At 37.9% G+C, this 17,316-nt stretch overlaps 1 protein-coding gene across 3 annotated transcripts in view; it reads left to right on the top strand.

The window, feature by feature from the left end:
- The window catches only part of LOC128993572 (uncharacterized), a 68,560-nt gene that overhangs the window by 26,141 nt on the left and 25,103 nt on the right, over positions 1–17,316 (top strand). The window contains exon 1 of one of the 3 annotated variants that reach the window (XM_054417546.1): positions 9,624–9,749. The exons of 1 other annotated variant lie outside the window; for it this stretch is intronic. The gene's annotated coding sequence lies outside the window, so the exon portion shown is untranslated. Of the gene's footprint in view, positions 1–9,623; positions 9,750–17,316 lie in introns of those variants that run through there. One more of the 3 variants, XM_054417547.1, reaches the window with a different exon arrangement.

A 17,316-nucleotide genomic window follows, 5' to 3' on the forward strand; every position in this document is an offset into this window, starting at 1 on the left:
AATCCGCTTGCCATAGTTCATATGGTCGAAACACCATATACGGATTGCGTTTAAATCGTTTACGGACTGGTTTATGCAAAGTATAAGTGTCTTGTGTTTGTAACCAATCAACTATTTTACGTTTGGAAATATTTTTCTCTCTCGCTCCTCGTACTAACGGAGCTACGCCGCCATATGAGGCAGGATCGTTTGGATTATAATACAACTGTTCCATTGTTTACGGTTCGTACGGTTCCCAATTGTTGAGTGACTGCACAATCGAATCTTCAAGCACCTCTCTTCTCACTGCACGGTGATCAGCCACTTGCCTCTGTGGATACGGAGCGTGACCCACTCGCCTCACATATGCCGACTGTAAACGATCTGGTAATAAATATCTTCTTCGTCCTGTAACTGATACCGTGGCTCCTCCTCCTCCTCTTGCCCCATCATCAGGTTCATCCATTGTTTCTTCTACCGAGTCATATACCGATTCGTCTGTTGCCTCATCAAACATTAAATAGTCCAACGCTTGTTTGTTATGTATATATTCTTTAGGGACATTCATCAGTTTCAATGCTCTCAACATTTCGTTCCATCCTGGTGGTAATGAATGTGCTGCTCGAACTCGTACTATTGCATGTGTCACGTCCACTAAATTGGATCCTGGTATTTTGTTACCCTGTATAATCACTTCAAAATTATCATTCCAGCTAATCAAACTGTCGTCGCGTGTTATGAAGCGCAATAAGTTTCGTGCGCTATCCTTATAAGTCTTTGAAAAAGTTTCAACAATTTCCTCTATTTGACCGGGGTAAATACGTCGCTAGTTAGGTTCTTGTTGCCCATGCTGCCTGTCTCTTTCACCCACCTCGTTAATCTGATCGTCTAGTCTGGTTTTCACGATGGGGATACTAACTGGTTCACGATTACTTGACGCTACGTTTAAAAAACGTTGTAAAACTTGACTGTACAACTTCCATTTATCACTATCATTGAGTTTTTTATCATTCATTATCTCTTCCATTTCGTCATCCAAACTTTTGTATGCACGTTTAGTTGGAAGTTGCTGTTGATTAGCAGGCGATTTTAAACGTTCGATTAACTCTTGTGGAACAATGACCATTTTTCGTGCATGCTCCATTGTCGTGTGCTCTGTGTAACTTCACGCACGGTGTCTCAGAATAGAATGACAAATCTTTATATGGATGTAAACGTAGAAGTCACCTGGTTAATACAATTTTAGTTATTCAAAGCTGATTGTACAACTGCTTGTAACACAGTACTTAATAATAATGGGATAATAATTCCACCTCCTTTTTGTACTAAATATTTGCGTTTTTTATTCCAACATTCACCTCGTTTTACAATTCGACGAAGAGTAGTCTTATGTCTTTGCAATTTTTGTTTTGTCTTCTCTGATAGAGGAACGTTACCTCGTAACACATTGTAAATGCATTCACAAACTGTACGAATAGTACTCAAGTCGCACACTTTTAATAGCCCTTTGCGCTCTTTTGGAGTAGCATGTATTAACACTTTGAGTAGCGCTCTGTCCTTCCTCAAGCACGACATGATGACGACTAAATTATTTTGTTTTCCTATTTTGTTTCGGTACGTACACAAAATGGTTATCATCATCTGGAAATATATTACTCTGTATTCGCATATCGTCAGGTGTTGATTGTTTCAGATCTATCAATAGGTAGCCATGTGGTCTACTTGTTGCATCGGCATACGCCTCCTCGATAAACTTTGAATTTTCTGGATGGATTTGTCTAGCTAAACACTTGATCTGCACCCTATCTCTAGGATTCTTAAAACAAACTATGTAATGCGCATTTAGTGATATGTCTCTCTGGCCACGTCCTTGGTGGAAAATATTTTGAGTTATAAAAAACACACTTATATTCCTATGATGACAACCTTTTGTAAATAGATCAACCACTATGTTGTTTGTTTCTCGCATCATATCATCTATTACCACAAGTATCGGTTGATTACCGTCAAAGTCTTCCATGTTTGGTAAACCTTCAATGTATTTTATTTTTGAGTTTGATGAATTACCAACTCCTCCTCCACCACTACCATAATGCCAGTATATGCTAGAGAATGATGTGTCACACATTTCTGAAATTTTATCAATAAACCTTGAGACAAACACTGATTTACCACTACCTGAAGGCCCCGCCACAATGGCGGAGAATGGGTGTAACCACTTCAAAGTCATACTAACTACTGATACCAATCACTCATTGCTTTAACTATAGTATTACCTTCGGGTATAAGTCAATCATTTAAGTCAAGTATTTATGTTTGCAAATAAATGAAATATTTATTACTTACGAAAACTATCAAAATCTACATTGGTTATTTTAAGAACATATACATTTTTTACGTCTTGACGTTACTTGCTTTACAATATTTACAAAAATTCCAACGGTGTGAAGGAGGTGCCGGGTCTGGCTGCGTGTTTCACCAAGCGAAGGCGATCTCCGAAGCCGTTGTTGTAGCGATCGATGTCCGAATTGCTCACCACATTATTGAAGCGTCTCGGCAGATAAACTCGCAGGTAGTAGTCATCTCCCGCTTGACCCTCCAGGATGACGATGGTCGTCTCGCCAAATGGTGTAACTACTCTCTCCATCATCGTTATAAGGTATGGAACCTCAGCAATCAAGTCGGTAATTCTGGTGTACGTCGGGGAGCTGTTCTTGCAGGTGTTGAGTGAGGTCTTCAGGTCCATCGGTGTAGCCTGTTCAGTGGTCATCACGTTGTATGTCTCAACAATGTCGCTCATAGTGTGGAAGCTAATAGTGCTGGTGCTAGTGGTGAGTCGTTGATGAACTGGAGCAGACTGATGTTTGTCTCAGACAGACTGGGACTTTTTATTCTGATCAGCGGCCATTTTAGTTGGTGGGAGAGTGGGGGGGATTAATAATGAGCGCAGCTGTTATAACACACGTGTTTACAAATGTCTAGAAAAAAGAGTCGGTTGTCACATGTGGATAGTTTATGGGCACATGTGTTCATTAATTCATATAAACATGTCTATTGCTTTTTACGTACCACACGTTTCTTCGGTTTTACATCTAGCTCGCCACTTTTGCATTGTGTAACAGTTTGAGTTAATCCCGTGAGTTTCGGAGCACCAGTTGTTTTATCAACCCACATGTTTTCGATCTTTTCAATTGCTTCATTAACACTCTTGCACTGCTTTGTCTTTGTCCAAATATAAACCGCACATGAACTTCATGTTGACACCTTCATACACTTCCATTTTCAATAAAACACTTCCTTTGTTTGCTGGATTTTGCACTGCATACATATTACCTTTATCCATCCATGATACTATGGGACAATCTGCTGGCGGCTTCGTTACCCATCCTGACTTTTCCACCTTGGTCTTAGCCGGGGAACTCTTCCTTTTCTTCATACTACTACTAATACTACTACCACTAGTACTGTTTGTGATTGGAGTCTGTTGAACTGCGTTGTCCGTTATACCGTCTATCTCTTGCATAAATGATTGAATGTATTCGTCAATGCTGCAAGAGGGATTCATATTTACACTGTTCGGCTGCTCCACTGTGACTGACGTGATGTGCAATGAGTTAGGGTTGAGGTGAGCAAGCCACTGCAGGTGTGCCAACAAAATATTTTAATATTTTTTCAAAACAAAACTCGTGGTTTACATTTTGACACTCTATTATATGTTGTAACCTTAGCAGAATAGGTTTACGTAATAATGTTTCAGTCTGTTCTATTCTCAGTTTAAAACGAATACTATCTAAATGTGAGTAGCATCTTCTGTCTTCATAGTCCACAAAATAAAATACAGTAACTAAATACACTTTTCTTACAATTGTGTGTCATATGTACGCTATTTTCATAGTGTACGTCTATTACATCACTATTCCTACCACTTTTTCAGTTGGGTTGGTCGTTCAAACAGTCTGGCAGGTAAAACGGTTAAAATATTTGAAATATGTGAAATACTGCTCTCTGATTGGTCAAAATAAGCTAACATCCTATTGGTGGTAAATAATTGTGCGCTATGCGGAGAATAAAGAATACAAGGGAGGAGTGGGGGGCCGCTTGGAGCGCAGGTGTTGGGAAGCAGCTGCGGCTGACAGTGAGTGATGGTGTAGGGAGGATTGGCTTGGAGACCTCCCACGATGTTGGTCGTTCAAACAGTCTGGCAGGTAAAACGGTTAAAATATTTGAAATATGTGAAATACTGCTCTCTGATTGGTCAAAATAAGCTAACATCCTATTGGTGGTAAATAAGTGTGCGCTATGCGGAGAACAAAGAATACAAGGGAGGAGCGGGGGGCCGCTTGGAGCGCAGGTGTTGGGGAGCAGCTGCGGCTGACAGTGAGTGATGGTGTAGGGAGGGTTGGCTTGGAGACCTCCCACGATGCGTAGGGTGGTTCCAGACAACAAAGGATGACCTTGAACCTGCCCGATGGTGGTAGGGGTTAGCGACGGGGGTAGGGGTGGCGTCGGGGGTGGCGTCGGGGGTGGGGGTGGCGTCGGGGTGGGGGTGGCGTCGGGGGCGGGGGCGGCATCGTGTGACGTCACACGCTCACACGCTCAATCACGCTCAATCCCGCAGGAGCGGCAAAAACACCCTACTACCGATGAGAAGAAATATAAATAATGTTTTTTTTTAAATTTATAATCGTTATTATGGACAACCTAATACGGCTATGAGTAAGGCTATTTGTAGAAAACACTAAAAACAAGATCAGCTTTTGAAAAATGATAAGATATTTACAGGAAACGTTGATTATATCGATCTGTAATGTACATCTTGAGTAAATCCATAATCTTTGAGTCAAATCTTTTAAAGTCTTCAGAAATTATGACTGATATTTGTTTTTAAATAACGCCTTTAATACCTAGCAATTCCTCGAATTCGAGCAACAGGTATGCTAGTTAATACATATTATTCGTCTGTTAAATAGAGAAAACATTTTCTTAATAATAAATACATTGGGAATTTGATGGCCTGTGGGGCAAAGTCCGAGAACTTTTATTACAGGAATTGGTGAAAGGGGGCGTCTACACAAAAAATACTTAATTTTGATACATCGTTTGTAAAAATCTGTCCATTATTAACGGAGGGGTAGTTTTTCGTAGAAATCGCCTTCACGTATTATATAGACGGATACACATAAATACAAATTTGAACGAATGGTGTTTTTGGCCTCTAAACTGAAAAATGAAAAAGTAAATCGGTCCCGGGCCTAGGTCTTCCCGTGCCACCTACGGTAATAGCTACTTTCCTATAGGGAAATTCGCTAAAAAAACCAAGTGTTGCACGTGGTAGGGACTTAAACGTGAAATCTGTCCATAAAGCACATTTGTCTGATATAAGGTTTTTGCGTAAAAATTAAGCTCTTAATTAGGACATTGAACTATAATAATTAGTATAATTCATTTTTATTTTAACAATATCTATCCACCACCGTCAATGCGTCGATGATATTATTTAGCTACAACTGCAGCGACCCTTGTCGCGGCTGTAGCTACCTGCCGCCGAGAGAAAGCTCGCACCACAACACAACGGTCTTTGTTTGGGTTTCAAGGAACTCAAACTCTTTGTTCTCTTGCTCCGTTAAAGTAATTTTTGCAATACTGGACCCTCTGGTCATCGAACCGCCGCGCCGCTTCTGCGGTGTTAGCAGCTCTCACGAGGCTTTGCAACCCCTGTGGCCACCCCGTGTTTTGTAGTAGGTGTTTGGTGTTTGAGGGCATTTGTCTCTCAACAGTTATTCTCGATTAATGGAGATGGTACTCAAGTATGAGTACCGATAACGTGCCCGGCATATCATTCCATTGTGGGCCAAATAATTAGGGGTTGTTATTTAAATTAAATGAATTGTTGTTTTTACATATTTTATTTTACCCAATCTGGCTGCTTACATAATTTATGTTATTTCAATTATACATACACTCACTCACATTCACGTACGGAAAACACTTTATTCTGTCATATTATTCGTTATTATAATATGTCGTATTATTATTATTGTAAGAATCTACACGCTGAAGAAACACTCTTTTCCATTTTGAAACTCATAATCTCATATGTAATAATTTTTTTATCTTAGGAAGGTGGCTAAGGGATGAATGCGTCATAAAAATAGCCTACTATTATGGAGGGCCCACCACGAAAAGCAGTTTTCTTTTCATTAAAAAAGTTTGCTTATTGACACTGGGGACATTGGGTCACTTATTCTTGCCCCATTATGAAGCCAATGGGTCCCATTTTTAGGCCAATCTTCTTCTAATTAAATAACAAATACTTATCATTCTATCATCATCACTCACAATTTAATGATTCTTTATAGGTGTATATGATCTTTTAGCCGTGATTGAAGGAGCATACTGTAAGACATATTAAGTGGGCCTACATCGTATGAAATCACTTTATAATGCAAAGTAATCATTTTAAATAATGCCAGAGAAGAGATAGGATGATAAAAAACTAGCTGAAGCCGGCAGACGTTGTCTTGCCTTTGGCTATTTACATAATTTAAGTTGAGTAATAAAAACCCAAACTAATTCCAGGAATATTACAAACATGTGTACGTCATTTTAAAATAAAACTATTTATTCCCGAAACATACCATTAATTTACCTAGCATGTTTTAAATTATACTTCATCCATATATTTTGTTAGAAAAACAAATCTATTTAAAATTCTTTCAAAATCCCTGAAAGAAGGGCTGCACCCTGTTGGTAAACCTTTTAACTTTTTAATGCTATATTTAACATCATGGAATCGTATTGTTTAGTTGAAACAGCTATTAAGATTCTTTACCTAACCCACCATGTCAAAATTCCCTATGCCAAGCATGACGTAAACAACTTCTTTACTTCACTCGGTGAAGTAATGTAACTCAATCTAGTAACATTGAGTGATCCACTTTTTAAAATATACCTCTATGGAGCCACGAACTTGGTAGCGTTCTATGACTTTCCTAGTTTACATGTTAACAAATTGGTTGTTTCAATGATTGCTTAGGAAATACAGTACTACTATTTGTCCATTCATTTTTCTTATTTGGTGAAATATATCAAATTTTCAAGGTTTTTTTACATTGTAATATGTACGCAAACCCAAATTCAAATAGTTAAATGTTTAATTTCAACAAAATCAGTAAATTTGTACATGCGTTACCTTAGATTGAAAACTGCTGTTTTCAAGTTTCTATCTGTAGCCAGCATTTGGCTGCCTTTATTAAGTACTAGCTGGCCCGACAGACGTATTGTGGTTTTATGTCACATGCTCGTTCATTTTCAAGATGAGCTCGTTCGCATGGCTCAATCACGTCCTGGTTGAAGTTCGTTCGCTACGCTCACTCACCTTTAGGTTGAAGCTCGTTCGCTGCGCTCACTTGCCTTCAGGTTAGCTCGTTCGCTACGCTAACTCGCCTCCAGGTTGAAGTTCGTTCGCTACGCTCACTCACCTTTTGGTTGCAAATTAACTGTTCTCATAAATTAAAAATAAATATAGTGCTGCACCCTGTTGGTAAACCTATTAACTTCTAATGCTATTGAACATCACAGAATCAAATTGTTTAGTTGCACCAGCTGTTAAGATTCATTAATTCCATTTAAATATGAGTACTCATAAGGTTAACATGGGAAACTCCAGAGCCACTGGGATCGGAGCCCTATAGGCGGATCTGCACCAATCTTCACACAAACCATCCTTGAATAATGCTTAGTAATGCCTGAAAGTTTCATTACAATCTGTCGAGCGGTTTTGGAGTCCATAAAGGACAAACATATATTGGATTTTATATATATAGATTTTCAAGAAATGCATATTAGCAAAGATTTTTGCGTTAGCATATGTAATCTTTGATATTAGTTATTTGTAGTAAATTTTATTCTCTTTCAGAATAGGTATCACCGTCCACTTTGGTCGATTTCCTCACCATTTAAAAGTTACTGTATTTGCGAAAACGTTAAGCAACCTCCCAATTTATAGTGGTGAGAAAATACTAATGAAAGATGTTGTTGTTAAACTTTGTACAATTAAATCTACAGTTCTACTGAACCGAGTTTTTTTAATTAATAGGTCATTGGTAAGCCTAATTTGTGTAGATTTGCAAATAATTAGGAAAGTTTGATTTTTTTAAGATTGACTAGGTGAAACCCGTCAAAGTCGACAGTTACTGTTGAGGTTGCAAGCAAGATCGTTTGACTATAAATCGATGATAAATAACTCAGTTTTTTTACAATTTGTGTTGTTCGTGATTTGGCTGTGTGCTTAAGGTACGTCCGATCTTAATAATAAATAAATCAAATGGAAACTGGTATTTCACTGAAGGTTCTTAGGTCAAAACAAATAGAGTAACGTAATTTGAATTGAGTAAAAATATCAGAAACTTAATTCCGTGGTTTATCAGTATGCATAACCTAATCATACGAAACCTTTTGTGTTAATAATTAAACGGCTTATTGTCATATTGTTATTTAATTGATTTTTCTTTAAATGGTGTCGTTAACAATTTGCATTTGTGTTTAAAGTGAGTTCTTATTCTAATGCTATGTGCTTAATCTGTACCTGTATTAGTGAGTAAAGTGGTGCATGGATTTCAAAGCCATTATTTTACTAGAGACCGTTGTATTTAATCACAACGGCCTCTTGCTAGTATAGATATAGATATAAGAAGATAAACATACCATTTACTAACAATAAATAATCGTGGAATAGATATGAAAATTTATTAATTATTTTTCGTAGCCTAGCAAGTGTACGGTAATTTGTACAATTACTACTTTACAGAAAACTGTCTCATTAGTCAGCCCGCAATACAGCAGTGCTTTGGTAAAGCATCCCACATTTTGCAGGCGTAGTTACGAGTGAAGTAGTCTCCAGTTGTCCGCCGCACCGTTTGGTTAGATCGGCCAAACCAAACTGTGCGACTCAGAGGCAAGTGGGAGGGATTGTTGGTCTCATGCTCCGCCGGCCGCAGACCTTGCGGAAACTAGCGCGGGGGAGATTGACCGCGGTGGACCTAGGTATGACTCCCTTCGTGATCGTGGTTTCGTGTTGTGTTCGTTCGCGTTGTGTTTTGTCTTTTGTTGTGCTGCTTTGCTGTGCCAAAGGCTAAAGAGAAGTAGAAGAAAAGTGCTTGACTTTGTGAAATGTGAAAAAACAACGATAAAAACGAAACTTGGAAATTTCTTACTAATCTAAATCTTACTTCTTCTAATTCTTTCAAGGTTTCAAGAACTGTTCGTGTTCGTTTCGTGCACTGAGCTATAATTCTAACTGGAGGTAGCACTGAATGTCAAAGATGCGTGTCGCCAGCCGCCATGTTTGCGTGAGTCTGGTGTCATAAGAAGCCATATTATTGCTATAACTATTATTATACTTGGCTTAAAATACCTACTTTGTATGGTCGCCATTTCAAAGAAAATTATTAAAGTATTAAAAGTATTCAAGTATGACAAAAATACTCACTGCTATACCAACCTAGTTATAAGAAGCCATGTCATTGCTATGATAAGAAAACTTACTGCTATACCAACCTAACAAAATCAGCGACACGCTTTTGACAGACTTCTGCCATGGCAGTGCTACCTCCAGTTATAATTTTAGCTCAGTGGTTTCGTGATTTGTGAGTGTTTCTGTTTCTTTGGTTTGTGCGCGTTGTGATTGTTGGCCTATTGTCATCCAAGTGTGAGTCTGTTGCACATAGGGACCTTAGTCAACAAAAATAACATAACATGTCATCATGAATGTGAAGTGAATTACTGTATTGAATTTGATTATAACTGTCATAACCTAAAAGTTATAACATAAGTAAATTAAAGTTCTGTTCTATTTTAAAAGCTCAAAGCCTATGACAGTTCATATTGTATATTGCACTCTTATCAAATTAGTTGTGAAACTAAAGGCTTATGAAACTTAAACCTAAGTCTAATTAGGCTTTAACATTACAACTCAATTAAATAATTATCATATATACTAATTAGGCCTAATAATTGTAGACCTAGGCTGCACTTTACTTTAGGTCCTACACTCATTCGAATGAAAATATCGATTGATATATCGAATGCAACAATAGAATAATCGATATTTTCATTCGGTTGTTTATGTAGGACCTAAAGTAAAGTGCAGCCTAGACCTATGTCACAGAAAACCTACTAACTTACTAAGCTTAAGTTATAACCCAGAATGCTAGCCGCATGGTAAAAAGCGTTACGGTAACCCTAGATACTGTTAAATACTGTTCAATGAAATGGCAACCATACATAGTAAGTTACGTATTTTAAGCCAATGAAGATGAGTGTAGGATGAGTGGCGCGATCTTGTAGTCTTGTTAGTGACTAAGGCCGACATTCCTTAGACACAGCTGTTAATTAATAGCCCATAGGCCTACAGCTAATGGCAACTAAGGGACCTACAGTTTATAGTGGAATCCGACCACATTTTTCCTTGGTATATACGAATTGGTCTTAGGCTATATCAGGATAGTACTGCGGATAGTCGTAGTAAGTACTCACTCGTGCGGACGTTAATCCACACCAGGGAGTATCGCATCCACAGTGCATGCCTATAAATATCCACAATGCCTATTTATCCACATTCAATCGTATATCCACAGGGCCACCAGCATAGCAACGCTGGTGGTGCTGCCTACGAATTGACAGGCAAAGCTCTCTCCGAGTACTTAACGCTGTTTACCATGCTGATAGCATTCTGGGTTTCTTAGTATGTTTTCTGTGCCTATGTTAGCTTAGACCCTAAACTTAGTCTACCAATAAAAACTAGCTTAGGCCTATCCTTCCCCAGCTACACTAACTTAGTACCATGCCTAACTTATTGGTTAATTTATACATTGGTATTTACTTAATCTGACTATTGGGACCCTTGTTTTTATGGCCTTAGGCAACCTACTGGTGGCTACCAAGAAGGTTATTAGGGCCTAATTGAGTTCAATAGAACTGAACTTAACCATAAGCTATGCTATCAAGGCCTATGTTATTTTGGATTAAGTTATTTGGATTTATTTTTGATTCAACGTGGAAAAAAACTGTAAGTAAGTTAGGTAGGTAACCTAACTTAGACAAATTACATCATATCTCAGTGCAGACATATTAAATAATTGCCGTTATTTTTTCATGGTCCCTAATTTTTAGGCATGTCTAAGTAGGAAGTTTAAAAGTTACTCTGTTGGAGGGAACATTTAGCCCCAGGCTGTAAATTCAAATAAGTTACAACAAGCTATAGCTAGGTACTCGTTCGTCAACCTTCCGTCAATGACGTCACCTGATGAATGTCATCACAGATGCCTGTTGACGCACCATTACCGCAACGATGCGAAGAGCAGCCATCGGTGTTCGTGGTGTAGTGGATAGAGGAGTACTTGGCTGATGATCGAATCCCATTGGTGAAATTAACTTTTTTCATAGATTTTGCTTAGAATTTGATTACTTATTAACTGTAGGCCTACATATTTTGTTAGAATTCAGGGCATTTATAATTTCATTTTATGAACAGAACTATTCTTTTGATTAGTAAACCTTAATTTGATTTTTTCATTATCAGCAAGTTTGTTTATTTTGGTTAATTAATGACAGTTTAATTTTATAATAGAATGCTCTCCTATTTTTTTTATTAGTAAATATTCTTTAGAATTTGCCACTATCAGCAAGTTTGGTTTGTTAGGTTCTAAGGTTTTAACAGTTTCATTTTATAATTTATACAGGGTGGCTGAAAAGTAACTTGCATCCCCACTAGGGTTCCCAGGGACCCACCATCAAAAAAGAGGACAAAACTACTCACCAAGGGCGGTCCTAGACATATATTTGGGGTGGGGGTCACCGGGGGCCTGGGGGGTATGGAATACCCCCCCCAGCAAAGAAGGGGGGTCCCCCCCGGGAAAATTTTGGAAATAACGTGCTAAAATTAGTACTTTTCAAGCTATTTTGAGGACCTAGTTTAATGTGTTCAAGCTTCCCAGATTATTTTTTAAAGGTAAAGAAATGTTAAAAAATAAACTTGTACTCGTATAATGTCATGTTTTTTTATTATTATTGAGACTTGTGGTTTTAATATCAAAGGAATACCGCAACATTACAACACATTCAAGCATGCTTGATTTACAAAAACACCCTGGTGCCAATGTGCATGCTAAACAGAAATTGTCCTAAATCAGACCATGATTTTGAACCAGAGAACTTATTTTATCGGAAGTGTTTAAGAACTAGCACCCAACACGACTGCATTATACCTGCCCAGCAAGCAACAGTTAACCTACACAAAGTACACTACCAAACTATAATGCCGTCAGCGTCCCGTCACTGCTACCAACCGCCTGAAGAGTTGGTTCTCAGTGTTCTACTTTTTTTCTACGCCAGTGGCATTTTACAAGGGGTCAATGTGAGAATAAAGTTTTTGTGCAACTTTTTTGTGGATGTGAGTGGTTGTGCCGGGAATTAAATCCGTCCCTTCCGCATCTTAAGTCTGAGACACTACCATTTTGTTGTTGTTTTTTGGCTAGCAACATACCAATTGGGTAGTGTTATTCTTAAATATGATATCAGGTGCTCTAAATATGAATGATTTAATATTGAAATTTTAAAAATTTTCTATGGTAATCATTGAGTTACATTACTGTACCTAATAACAAATTCCTATCGCTGAACTCAGATAAATTAATATTCAACTACCCTTCAAGCTTGGACTTTGATACAACTTCTTTTCTTTATCCAATACCCAATTAAAGTTTTCAACCATCTAGGTTAAAATTAATGGTAACATTAAATGCCGAAAAATTAAATAAGAAGAATGCGGCCGAACGTCGAACGTCAGCATCGGACACTGCCGTTGCCGTATATGGCTGAAAGCGTCCGTCGTCTGCCGATCTTCCCTACTTTTCATAACGTACAAAAAATAGTCAGACTCGAACGATCCCGAGGTTTGGGTTAGAGTTTGTAATTAGTCCATTCGTTCGCCACAAGTGTAAAGACTACAATGAATTCAATTTGGTAGAATGATTTGCAATAAAAACTATTAAAGTTCCCCTGGTATAATAGTTTAGTAAGATATTTTAAAGTGTAGTATTTCAACTTAGTTTAATGATATGATGACGATTAATTATAAAAGCTGATTGCTAATATTAATACTTGCAGAAATATGTTTTTATTCTCTCACAAAGTCAAAATCCCGGACATTTGAAAGTATTGCCAAAAATCCCCCCGGACGTTTTTATTGTACCCAAAAAGAGGACGTGTCCGGGAAAAAGAGGACGTCTGGGATCCCTACAACTATTCAGGCGGTAGCTGTGACGACGCCGTCGACATCGTTAGTTGGGTAGTGTACTTTGTGTAGGTTAACTGTTGCTTGCTATGCAGGTATAATTCAGTCGTGTTGGGTGCTAGTTCATAAACACTTCTTAGATAAAATAAGTTCTCTGGTTCAAAATCATGGTCTGATTTAGGACAATTTCTGTTTAGCATGCACATTGGCACCAGGGTGTTTTTGTAAATCAAGCATGCTTGAATGTGTTGTAATGTTGCGGTATTCCTTTGATATTAAAACCACAAGTCTCAATAATAAAAAAAAAACATGACATTATACGAGTACAAGTTTATTTTTTAACATTTCTTGACCTTTAAAAAATAATCTGGGAAGCTTGAACACATTAACACGTTCGCTACTGAGCGTCGCATATATGCGACGCCGCGGTCATTGCCACAGACCGAGGTATACATTTGAATCTTACACATAGACCAACTGTCACTTGGATAACAGAACACACAGACCACGGGCGAAAACCTGTAAAACAACGATCATTTACATTTTAATTCGCTACAATGGTGTTTGTAAATAAATTATTCTTGTTTATTTGTATTTTTTATAACCTTTTGTAATGTCGCATATTTGCGACGCCCGGTCTACAGCGAAGTCAATAATGAAAATCATCATAGTTTTCTTGAAATAGACTAAACGTCGCATATATGCGACAGTTCATTTTTTTGTGTTTTAAGGTGAAAGTAAGTAAAGAAATAAACAGATTATTCAAGAACAGCTTATAACTGAACAAATATAAAAGCTACATAGGATAATGCAGCATACATACTGCATACATACATACAGTGATGCAGAAAAGTAAAGACCAGTTTTTCCAACTATTATATGACGTCACCAACCATCATATCCACAGACCAAGCGACGCAGTTGTGCGTCAGACATCTCTGTAGACCACTGCAGGGAATTCAGTGCCTTCAAATAGACCACTACAAAGATATAAGCATTTTAATAACATTAGAACCCCGACGCAAATATGCGTCGGCAGTCTATTTTAATGTGACTAGCCGTCGCATATATGCGACGGCAGTCCATGGGTGAAAACCGGCCGTCGCATATGTGCGTCGCTGGTCCATGTGAATGGAAAATTTCGTACTATTGCAGTAGCGAACGTGTTAAACTAGGTCCTCAAAATAGCTTGAAAAGTACTAATTTTAGCACGTTATTTCCAAAATTTTCCCGGGGGGGACCCCCCTTCTTTGCTGGGGGGTATTCCATACCCCCCAGGCCCCCGGTGACCCCCACCCCAAATATATGTCTAGGACCACACTTGGTGAGTGATTTTGTCCTCTTTTTTGATGGAGGGTCCCTGGGAACCCTAGAATAGTTGGTACTCAGTGTTTTATTTTTTTTACCACGCCAGTGGCAATTTACAAGGGGTCAATGTGAGAATAAAGTTTTTGTGTAACTTTTTTGTGGTTGTGCCGGAAATTAAATCCGTCCCTTCCGCATCAAAGTGTGAGACACTAGGTACCATTTTGTTAAGTAGGCCTACGTAAAGTAAGCAGACGAAGAGCTAGTCACTGGTCGACGGTCGCTAGTATGCTACACGGTCGCTTGTACTGGCCTGGCAAACTGGCTACTAGTGAGCAGAGTTATTCAGTTTACAATCAGCCAGCAGAGTCAGGCAAAGCAGGGAAACCATTGTTCGCCTGCCGTTCCGTTTGGTTCTACAGTATATCCAATGGTTTCTAGCGTACGTCATACACGTAATTTGACCTAAATAAAGAGAAATGACACTTTTATACGTAAGATATTATTAAAGTGTAGTATTTTAGTTTAATGTTATGATGACGATATCTTATAAAAGCTGATTGCTAATATTAATACTTGCAGAAATATATTTTTATTATCTCACAAAGTCAAAATCCCGGACATTTGAAAGTATTGCCAAAAATCCCCCCGGACGTTTTTTTTTGTACCCAAAAAGAGGACGTGTCCGGGAAAAAGAGGACGTCTGGGATCCCTAATCCCCACTTAACTTTACAACCATTTGAGATATTTTAAATCGGTTTGCGGCAACCTTCTTAGATATGAGGGACCACAATAATTATGGTCAATTTTGAAAATTTGGCTCACTAATAACAAAATGGCGCCCTAACACGTTTCAAATCCAAATAACCATGAGGGTGGCAAAAAAATTAACTTGCACCCTCTTTAACTTTTTAACTATTTGAGATATTTAAAATCGGTTTGCGGCAACTTGTTTGGATATAAAGGGCTACAATAATTATGGTCAGTTTTGAAAATTTGGCCCTTAGGGGTAGCAGCGGTAGGGGGTAGCTCAAAATTTTTAAATAGCAAGTATAGTCGAGTTTGGTATCATTTTGTAGGTCTTGACGAAACATAACAATTAACATAAAGAAAATAGAAATCGGACCATTAATAACAAAATGGCAGCTCAAAACTACTTTAAATAACCATTGTCTCAATCATTTTTAGCTGCCATTTTGTTATTAATGATCCGATTTCTATTTTCTTTATGTTATGTTTCATCAAGACCTACAAAATGATACCAAACTCGACTATACTTGCTATTTGAAAATTTTTAGCTACCCCCTACCCCTGCTACCCCTAAGGGCAAAATTTTCAGAACTGACCATAATTATTATAGCTCTTTATATCCAAACAAGTTGCCGCAAACCGGTTTCAAATATTTCAAATAGTTAAAAAGTTAAAGAGGGTGCAAGTTAATTTGTTTGCCACGCTCATGGTTATTTGGATTTGAAACGTTTTAGGGCGCCATTTTGTTATTAGTGAGCCGATTTTGGTTTTCTTTATGTCAATGGTTATGTTTCGTCAAGACCTGTAAAATGATACTAAACTCGACTATACTTGTCAATTGAAAATTTTGAGCTACTCCCTACCCCCGCTACCCCTAAGGGCAAAATTTTCAAAATTGACCATAATTATTGTGGCCCCTCATATCTAAAAAGGTTGCTGCAAACCAATTTCAAATATCTCAATTGGTTGAAAAGTTAAGGGGGGGGGGGGTGCAAGTTACTTTTCAGCCACCCTGTATAGGTACCGTGGTTGAAAATATCAAATATACATGTATAGGTACGCCAACAGCGTGTATCATTATCATCATGGCGTATCGTTATTATGCGGTTGACGGACGAGTATCCACAGCATTACAAAAAACAAAACATCACACAAGTTAGCACATTAAAACAAAACCGATTAAGTTAAGCTATTAGCTGAAAACCCTTTCTAAGAGTTTATAAAGTTACCAATTAACTTAACTTAGGCTAACAGAACAGACCCTAGCAATTAATTTTACTGTAGCCTACCGGTAGGCTAAGTTTAGGCTAGGTTTTTTCCTAAAACAAAAATTGAATTTTTTCCTATCTAAAATTAAATAATTTGCTACGTTTGAGGGCGATGATGATGATGTCCTGTTATCACTGAAGATGCTCACGATTTTTGCGGTGATTGCAGGTGGCTTCCCTGGAGATTTTGATGATCAGATCAAATCAAAAAATCCTACCTACTCAAACAAAATCTTACCTATTCAAACAGAAGGCTACATTTTACATGAATTGTGTCAAGTCAACAATGAAAAATAATTATAGGCTACATTTGGCATATTTAAACTTACAGCACTGATTAATTAAGAGCTAGATAATCTATATTTTGTCTTCATTTAGGCCTAACGCCAAACCATTTGCTTAAAACCATTTTTCTGTGTGTTCAGCCGTCTATTATAAGAAAATTTTACTGTGATCAGTGAAAATAATGATGTCGCTAAAATTACAAAAAGTTCCACCTAAAGGGGCGGGGGCTGCTCTGATTAATTTAGCTAAGGGCCACAAGTAACTTAACTTAGACTACATTAAATCTAACACTGAAAATAAATATACTGTTGATCAATCAATTATTTAAGATGGGGACACCACTAGGTGCGTATTTTAACCCAAATATGAGTGAAGGATGAGTGTAGAGTGGAGCGATTTTGTAGTCTTGTTAGTGACTAAGGCCGACATGTTCCT

This window comes from Macrosteles quadrilineatus, unplaced genomic scaffold (genome assembly GCF_028750875.1).
Source record: "Macrosteles quadrilineatus isolate MER2022 unplaced genomic scaffold, UCM_ALF_1.0 Scaffold_4__1_contigs__length_99947679, whole genome shotgun sequence".
Taxonomy (NCBI): Eukaryota; Metazoa; Arthropoda; class Insecta; order Hemiptera; family Cicadellidae; genus Macrosteles; species Macrosteles quadrilineatus.